Below are 8,601 nucleotides of genomic sequence, written 5' to 3'. Positions count from 1 at the left end.
CTCCTACTCAATGTTACTAAATGAGTCACAGTGGGACTTGGCTATTTTCTATTAAGTGTTGTTCTTAGATCTACCAGGCAGCTGTTATCTTGTGTTAGGGAGCTGTTATCTGGTTACCTTCCCATTGTTCTGTTGTAACGCTACTGGGGGGGGTGTAAAATCACTCCAATTTGCAGTACAGCAGTAAAGAGTGACTGAAGTTTATCAGAGCAATGACACATGACTTGGGCAGCTAGGAAACTGTCAAATTTCAAAATTAAATATAAAGAAATCTGTTTGCTCTTTTGAGAAATGGATTTCAGTGTAGAATTCTACTGGAGCAGCCATGACAATATCCCTTTAAAGTACTAGATTGAGGCTTTTTAAGGGGTAATAGAATAATAATGATTTGCTCATAATATTGGGTCAGTGTTGCTCAACATAGGTAGTTTCACAAGTCACATTATATCCTTTAGTCGAGTCTGGAATTATCTAGTGGCACTTAAAATTCAATGAACCTACAGCCCTTTAGATGTACAGCCCGTTAAAATTAAATTGGCTAACATTAATTCTAAAACAGACTTTGCCCTTTTCTTAAGCATATTTGGCACTGTTTGTATCCTAATCCTAAATGTTTATATCCTAATATAACACTGACTGTTTCCAATCCTTCCATATCAAACACAACTTTGCAGAGCCAATAATTAGATTAGTTGCATGGCTTCCATTTATCTGATAAACAGTTTGGAGAGAATTTTACATGTTGGCCTTGGTCATCTCTGTGTAACTGATAAATGAGCCAAGTGACTTTTCGAGAACAATATAGTATATTCTTATACAGATTATCCTGGAGGTACTGCTAGAACTGGATTTCAACTATGAATATGGACTATATTCTACTAAAAAAAGTGAAGGAAATCTCATTTACATGTCTTAGCTTATTTGTGACATCATATTGAGGATGAACAGCATGTTTCAATTGATAATCCGAATATAGTCCATATTCATAGTTGAAATCCAGTTCTATCAGTACCTCCAGGATAATCTGTATACGAATATACTATATTGTTCTCAAAAAGTCACTGGGCTCATTCATCAGTTACACAGAGATGACCAAGGCCAACATGTAAAATTATCTCCAAACTGTTTATCCTTATATCTTACTGGTTCTTGGTAGGCAGTTAATCAGATTACAAATGCACAGATAAAACCTCTGTTTTATGTAATTTTACTTTTACTGTAAGTCAACCACAACAAAGGGTCAAAGGCAGGTGGTTGTAGTTCAACCACAGTTAATTAAACTAACTCTAAGATAATTACAGTGGAGTTAATGAAAGCAAAACAATGTTCTTTAATTAAAAGAACAGGAATAATGCATTTTCAGCACAAGTTCAATATGTACAAATATAAGTCTATATAGGTGTATACCGCCCTTTCGATTGTTTCTTCTATCTCTGGTCACTGTCTCAAGCTAAAATCTCACAAAATATGATTTTGTTGACTTTGGCCATAGGTTTATCCATATCTGTTTTGTTTACACTGTATAACAACTTTACATTTGTAACCATTTTTAATAGTGTAACTCACAAAATGTGCCATAAACCATAAGGAGGTACTGTGTCAGTAACACAAAATGACATAACATATTTATATAAACACATTTTTTCCCACAATATACTCACTAATGCATATTGGGTACATTAGTTTATTTTGTGTTCACTGTAGTCTCTCTTTTTCATGCAATATTCTTGGTAGTTGTGGCATGAGGCTCTTGAGTTTTCTCATGTTTGTTGTATCTTTATGGCTTATATACTATATGGCATACTTTGGATTCCAAAGCCAATAAATCCTGGAACAGTAGGTTTATACCAGGAAACCATATATTTTTGAAAAGTACAGATTCTGTCAAATCCAAAATGGGTAACCATGTCTACCTGCTCCTAATTACCAAAACAGCAGTTTTTCTGAACTTATTGGTTTCTATAAAAATTTATGAAAAATCACCTGAAAACTTTAAATTTGCAATTTCGTATCTCCCACATAGCTTTGGAAATCAAGAAAAAACATCTATATATGATTGCCAGAGGTCCACTGAACAGTTGGATGTCCATTGTGTATTACTACCAAAGTATCTAGAATTTAGAGACCCCAAAATGGATATACAGCAGGCAACATTTCCATGGGCAAACAAGTAGCAAAAAACAACTCAGAATGCAATAAGATCACTAAATCAGTAAAATTCAATAAAACCAATAAAATCAATGTTTTTTTCCCCCTAGTATAATAAGCAGTCAGAATTACAGTTTGCAATTAGTTTTACGGACAGAAACAAACGAACAACACCTGTGCAGAAATGAAAATGCAATAAAATAACTAAAATGCACCAAAATAACCAAAAATTTTATATAATTAACAAAATAACATACCAAAGGTTTTTTTTGCAGTGAGGTTTGAGAATATGCTATTCTCAATGACAATAAAAAAAATTTTTCAGGCAAAAACCTGGGGTGTGCAGGCAGTAGATCCCTCTTCAAACACATAGAAGAAGTGGAGGAGGTGGAGCAAGGCATCACCCTTGTGATCTGGGTCGGAGGGCATCGCTGGGGGGAGCAGAAAGTGGAGGCAGTGCCTACACTGTGCCTATGGAGCCCCTGAGCGATCACGCCCCATAGACGTTATCTCCATTCCTTGTGACTGGACGATAGCAGTGTTGACTCAAGGAAGAAGGCCCCACTAGGGTTGCCACCTTTTCTAAAAAATGTTACCGGCCAGTGGGGACGACTGGAACAAAATGGGGTGGTTCATGATGCAAAAAGGGACAGAGCCATGCACAGTGACGCAAAAGGGGGTGGAGCAACATGTGTGATGGCCAGAAGCCTGAAAAAAAACACATAGGAGGAGTGGAGGAGGTGGAGCAAGGCATCACCCTTGTGATCTGGGTCGGAGGGCATCGCTGGGGGCAGCAGAAAGTGGAGGCAGTGCCTACACTGCGCCTATGGGGCCCCTGAGCGATCACGCCCCATAGACGTTATCTCCATTCCTTGTGACTGGACGATAGCAGTGTTGACTCAAGGAAGAAGGCCCCACTAGGGTTGCCACCTTTTCTAAAAAATGTTACCGGCCAGTGGGGACGACTGGAACAAAATGGGGTGGTTCATGATGCAAAAAGGGACAGAGCCATGCACAGTGACGCAAAAGGGGGTGGAGCAACATGTGTGATGGCCAGAAGCCTGAAAAAAAAACACATAGGAGGAGTGGAGGAGGTGGAGCAAGGCATCACCCTTGTGATCTGGGTCGGAGGGCATCGCTGGGGGCAGCAGGAAGTGGAGGCAGTGCCTACACTGCGCCTATGGGGCCCCTGGGCATTCATGCCCCATAGACGTTATCTCCATTCCTTGTGATTGGACAATAGCAGTGTTGATTCAAGGAAGAGGGCCCCACTAGGGTTGCCACCTTTTCTAAAAAATTTTACTGGCCGGTAGGGAGGGGGACGGGAACAAAATGGAGTGGTTCATGATGCAAAAAGGGGCAGAGCCACGCACAGTGATGCAAAAGGGGGCGGAACAACACCTGCGATGGCCAGAAGCCTGAAAAAAAAGGTAAGTTCTGAGCAAATTGGGGCTGGGCCAAGGGCTTTTTTTAAGTGTATTACAAATTACCACCCTTTTGTATTGAAATATAGCCTGAAGCTGTGGCTAAGCTTCATGTGGTTTGTAGCACCCCCATACCTACCCCATTTAACTAATGGTGGCCCTATGTTTTTAACTGCACCCAGTAACATTTTTGCACCTATTTACACTTAGTACACCTATTACTACACCCAATTTAGTTTGTCCTTTTTTACTTACTTTAGCTCACACCTATAGTATATTCTTACTTATACTCACACCCGTACCCACACATATATATATATCTACACTTTCCAAGTGTGCACCTATACATACAATTTTACTTTGTCTTCACTATTTTTATATTATTGCATTTTTCTTAAAAAATGGGCATTGGTTTGGGCAATCACTCTCTCTTAAAAGCTGCAAGCTAGTGGCGGGGGAGGATAGAAAGCAGACATTTCCTTCAATTAATGGTAGTATGCAGAGAGGCACAAGACCTTTTATACTATAACCAGAGGTAAACAAGTTAGGGACCACAGTGTGGGGTTTACCTTGACGTGGTATGGCAACTTTATGATCATAATTTTGTAACTAAATAACCCCTGTCTTTGTGAACACATGCACTTGCATTTACCGTATATACTCAAGTATAAGCCGTCCCGAGTATAAGCCGAGGTACCTAATTTTACCTCCAAAAACTGGGAAAGCTTATTGACTCGAGTACAAGCCTAGGGTGAGAAATGCAGCAGCTTCTGGTAAGTTTCAATCAAAAAATTGCGGGTTTCTGTTCCCATTGGAGGTGACGGCGTCTCGTTTTTAGATGCCGGCGACCATTCTTGGAGACTATTCTTAGGCGCCAGCGACTATTCTTAGATGCCGGCGACTAATTTTAGACACCGGCGACCGTTTTTGCACTTGACCCGAGTATAAGCCGAGGTAGTGTTTTTCAGCATATTTTGGTGGCTGAAAAACTCGGCTTATACTCGAGTATATACGGTATACTGAATTACTTATATGGGGCCCAGGGAATGTGCACTGATTAATTTGGCCAAGTCAGTAGCACTTCCATTATACCTTAATACATTTTTACTTAGCCTTAGGAGTGATCCCACAACCCCCCTTTTGTACAAATTACGGGCAACTACATTGCCGATAAATTTGTAATACCGGCTCCGGCCTTGGCAGGTGTTTTACCGGCTAGGCCGGTAAAATACCAGCTAGGCCAGTAAAATACTGGCCGGTAAAATACTGGCCGGGTGGCAAACCTAGGCCCCACTGAAGAGATGGAAAATAAGAAGTAACAGAGATCCTTAACCTGGTTTTATGCCTCCAAGTCAGGAATTCAAAATATATAGTGCCTGCTTTAAGAGCCACTGGGAGCAACATCCAAGGGGTTGGTGAGAAACATGTTGCTTGCGAGTCACTGGTTGGGGATCACTGCACTACACTCCTGGGGTGATATACTAAAAGAAAAAGCTTACACCAGGTCCTCTAACTCTGATGTTTGCCTTCGTGTAACGACACAGCCTTCAAAACACCGTAGAACCTAGATAAGACAACATACTTTATGTTGAATCCCTCACGCTATACATTTTGTAGAGGTCAGTGTTGTAGCGTTCATGCTGTTTTATGGATCTTTTCATTCTTTATTATAGAAAACACTTTGCACAGCATATTACTGTCTCTCTATAATTTTTATCATGTCCTTAAAGCCTCCACTGAATGTTTTCGGGCAGCATGTACTAATGGAGACTTGAATAAAATATGCCACTAGACAGAAAAAAAAATCTGAAGATCTTTTGTGCCCAAAATTGATCCGTTTTGCATTCAAACTAAAGTCATTTTTATGGATTCAATATGATGTTACAAAAGCTGATGTTTCTACTCACAACAGGTAGAAAGTTGTGCAAGCCATGTGTGGGAGGAAAATCAACTTCAAAAGCTGTCTTCATGCCTGTTGTGGTTGACTGGTCATTTTCAGCTGTGCTGATGCTCCCTGAGACTCATCCTTAGTTCTTGTTTTTTTTAATCCATTGTTTTTTTTTTGTCATATTCAGAGGAAAAGTAGCCCGCTTGCTTTTTCCATGAATAATAGAGCAATTGGCAAAGTGTGTCACTTTTTCTTTCCTTATAAATAATTTGTCACATTTTTACTTTTCTTTAACACTCTTGTTTCTTGGTAATGATGTGACTTATATCTTGTGATTTTCATCTCTAATAGGTCCTACAAATTAATAGGAAAACAGATATATTATGGTATAAGTATGCTGAAAAAGACTAATAGTCAAGGATAAGGGGGCAGGAGAGTGCAGTTGGCAATTATCACATTACAAGAAAATTATATAGACAACACTGAGGTAGCATTAAACTGGCAGTGACAGTGGCAAATACAGGGTGCCATGATGTGAAACAAAGATGGCACACATAAATACAGTAGTATTGGGCTTATTCAAAGGGATACTGTCATGGGAAAAACATTTTTTTCAAAAAGAATCAGTTAATAGTGCTGCTCCAGCAGAATTCTGCACTGAAATCCATTTCTCAAAAGAGCAAACAGATTTTTTTATATTCAGTTTTGAAATCTGACATGGGGCTAGACATATTGTCAATTTCCCAGCAAAATTTGTAAATTTTCCCCTTAATGTTTAAATGATTTTCTAATAGATTTAAAGGGATTTTGTCATGATTTTTATGGTGTAATTTTTATTTCTCAATTACACTGTTTACACTGCAAATACCACTACCATATAAATACCATACTATTTTATTCCTGAACCAAGTTTATAGTTTTATTGTAATATTGGTGTGTAGGGAGTTAGTCAAGTAACTTTGTCTGGTCATGAACTTTCAGAAAGAGCCAGCACTTCATGATTGAACTGCTTTCAGACAGGCTATTGTTTCTCCAGCTCAATGTAACTAAAAGAGTCACAGTGGGACTTGGATTTTACTATTGAGTGCTATTCTCAAATGTAACAGGGAGCTGTTTTCTGGTTACCTTCCCATTACAGGTATGGGACCGGTTATCCAGAATGCTTGGGACCAGGGGTTTTCCGGATAATGGATCTTTCCGTAATTTGGGTCTTCATACCTTAAGTCTACTAGAAATTAATTTAAAAACTAAATAAACCCAATAGGCTGGTGTTGCTTCCAATAAGGATTAATTATATCTTAGTTGGGATCAAGTACAAGCTACTGTTTTATTATTACAGAGAAAAAGGAAATCATTTTAAAAAATTTGGATTATTTGGATAAAATGGAGTCTATGGGAGACAGCCATTCCGTAATTCGGAGCTTTCTGGATATCGGGTTTCCGGATAAGGGATCCTATACCTGTATTTTGTTGTTAGGCTGCTGGGGGAAAAGGGAGGGGGCTGAAATCACTTCAACTTCCAGTGCAGTGAAGATTTAAGAGAGTGAAGTTTATCAGAGCACAAGTCAAAAGACCGGGGCCACCTGGGAAACTGACAATATGTCTAGCCCCATATCAGATTTGAAAATTAAATATAAAAAAATCTGTTTGCTATTTTGCTCTTTTCAGTGCAGAAGAAAAAACAAGTTTTCCCATGACAGAATCCCTTTAAGTTATGAAGATCCAAATTACACATAGATCCATAGTCCAAAAAACCCAGGCCCCATGCATTCTGGATAACAGGTTCCTTACCTGTACAACTACATTCTCCCTCTGTAATAAATCTATGGGGATGAATAAATTATAGAGCTAACATATACCAGAGCCAGCTATAGCCAAATGATAGCAAACATCTCTGCAAAACTGCATATAGTGTGACTCTGATAACCAATCATAGAGAATACACTACTAAACATAGGTGATTGACACAGTTGATGAGAAAGCCCTTAATATGTTGCTAAGCAACCTAGTTTCTACATCGGAGCAGTGAATCTCTTTTGCAATTGTATAATTTACAAGCTTTCATTGTCAATTTGCTGCATCTTATTTAGTATTATTTGCCCATATACAAAGAAGCATTTGAATAGAAAAATAATCTCGAGAGATTATTCAGAATTTAAAAATAGGACTGCGTTTAGTACAGAGTAAGTAAAAATAATCCAAAGAAAGTAGCAGTCTCTATAAATGTTCTACGTACTGTTCTCTGTGTTCCTTAGCAGAAAATGCAATCAAGAGATAATAAACTTAATTTTGTAAAGGGATTTGGAAAAGGAAATGCAGAAAAACTGTGGCTATGTAATTAACTGTTAATGCCCATTGTTTTTATTTGAAATCATATATCTTGACCAAAGTAATGCAGTTGCAAAATATTTTTCTAAATTGGTAATATAATGCTTACAGAATGCCAATAATATGTTTAAATAGCATTCCTGCATAACCATTATAAAGGGTTGTTCCATGCTGGTTGACTTTACCACTCTAACCCCCATATGTAATAAAAGGCACTAGGTTTGCCCAAGAGCAGTATCCCTTAGCAAGCAATAAGATGTTTGCTTTTAATCAGCTGACCAGTAAATGTTACCTGCTGATTGGCTGCTATGGGTTACTGTTCCTGGGCAAACCTACACAACCCCCTAACAGCATATTTTCCTAATTCTATCTATCTATCTATCTATCTATCTATCTATCTATCTATCGTCTATCTATCTATCTATCTATCTATCTATCTATCTATCTATCTATCTATCCATTATCTATCTATCCATTATCTATCTATCTATCTATCTATCTATCTATCTATCTATCTATCTATCTATCCATTATCTATCTATCTATCTATCTATCTATCCATTATCTATCTATATATCTATCTATCTATCTATCTATCCATCCATCCATTATCTATCTATCTATCTATCTATCTATCTATCTATCTATCTATCTATCTATCTATCTATCTATCTATCTATCTATTGTCTATCTATTGTCTATCTATCTATCCATTATCTATCTATCTATCTATCTATCTATCTATCTATCTATCTATCTATCTATCTATCTATCTATCTATCTATCTATCTATCTATCTATCTATCTATCCAT

This window comes from Xenopus laevis, chromosome 1L (genome assembly GCF_017654675.1).
Source record: "Xenopus laevis strain J_2021 chromosome 1L, Xenopus_laevis_v10.1, whole genome shotgun sequence".
In the NCBI taxonomy this organism is placed as follows: Eukaryota; Metazoa; Chordata; class Amphibia; order Anura; family Pipidae; genus Xenopus; species Xenopus laevis.
The sequence above is the reverse complement of the archived record's forward strand: the minus strand, read 5'-3'. Positions refer to the sequence as shown.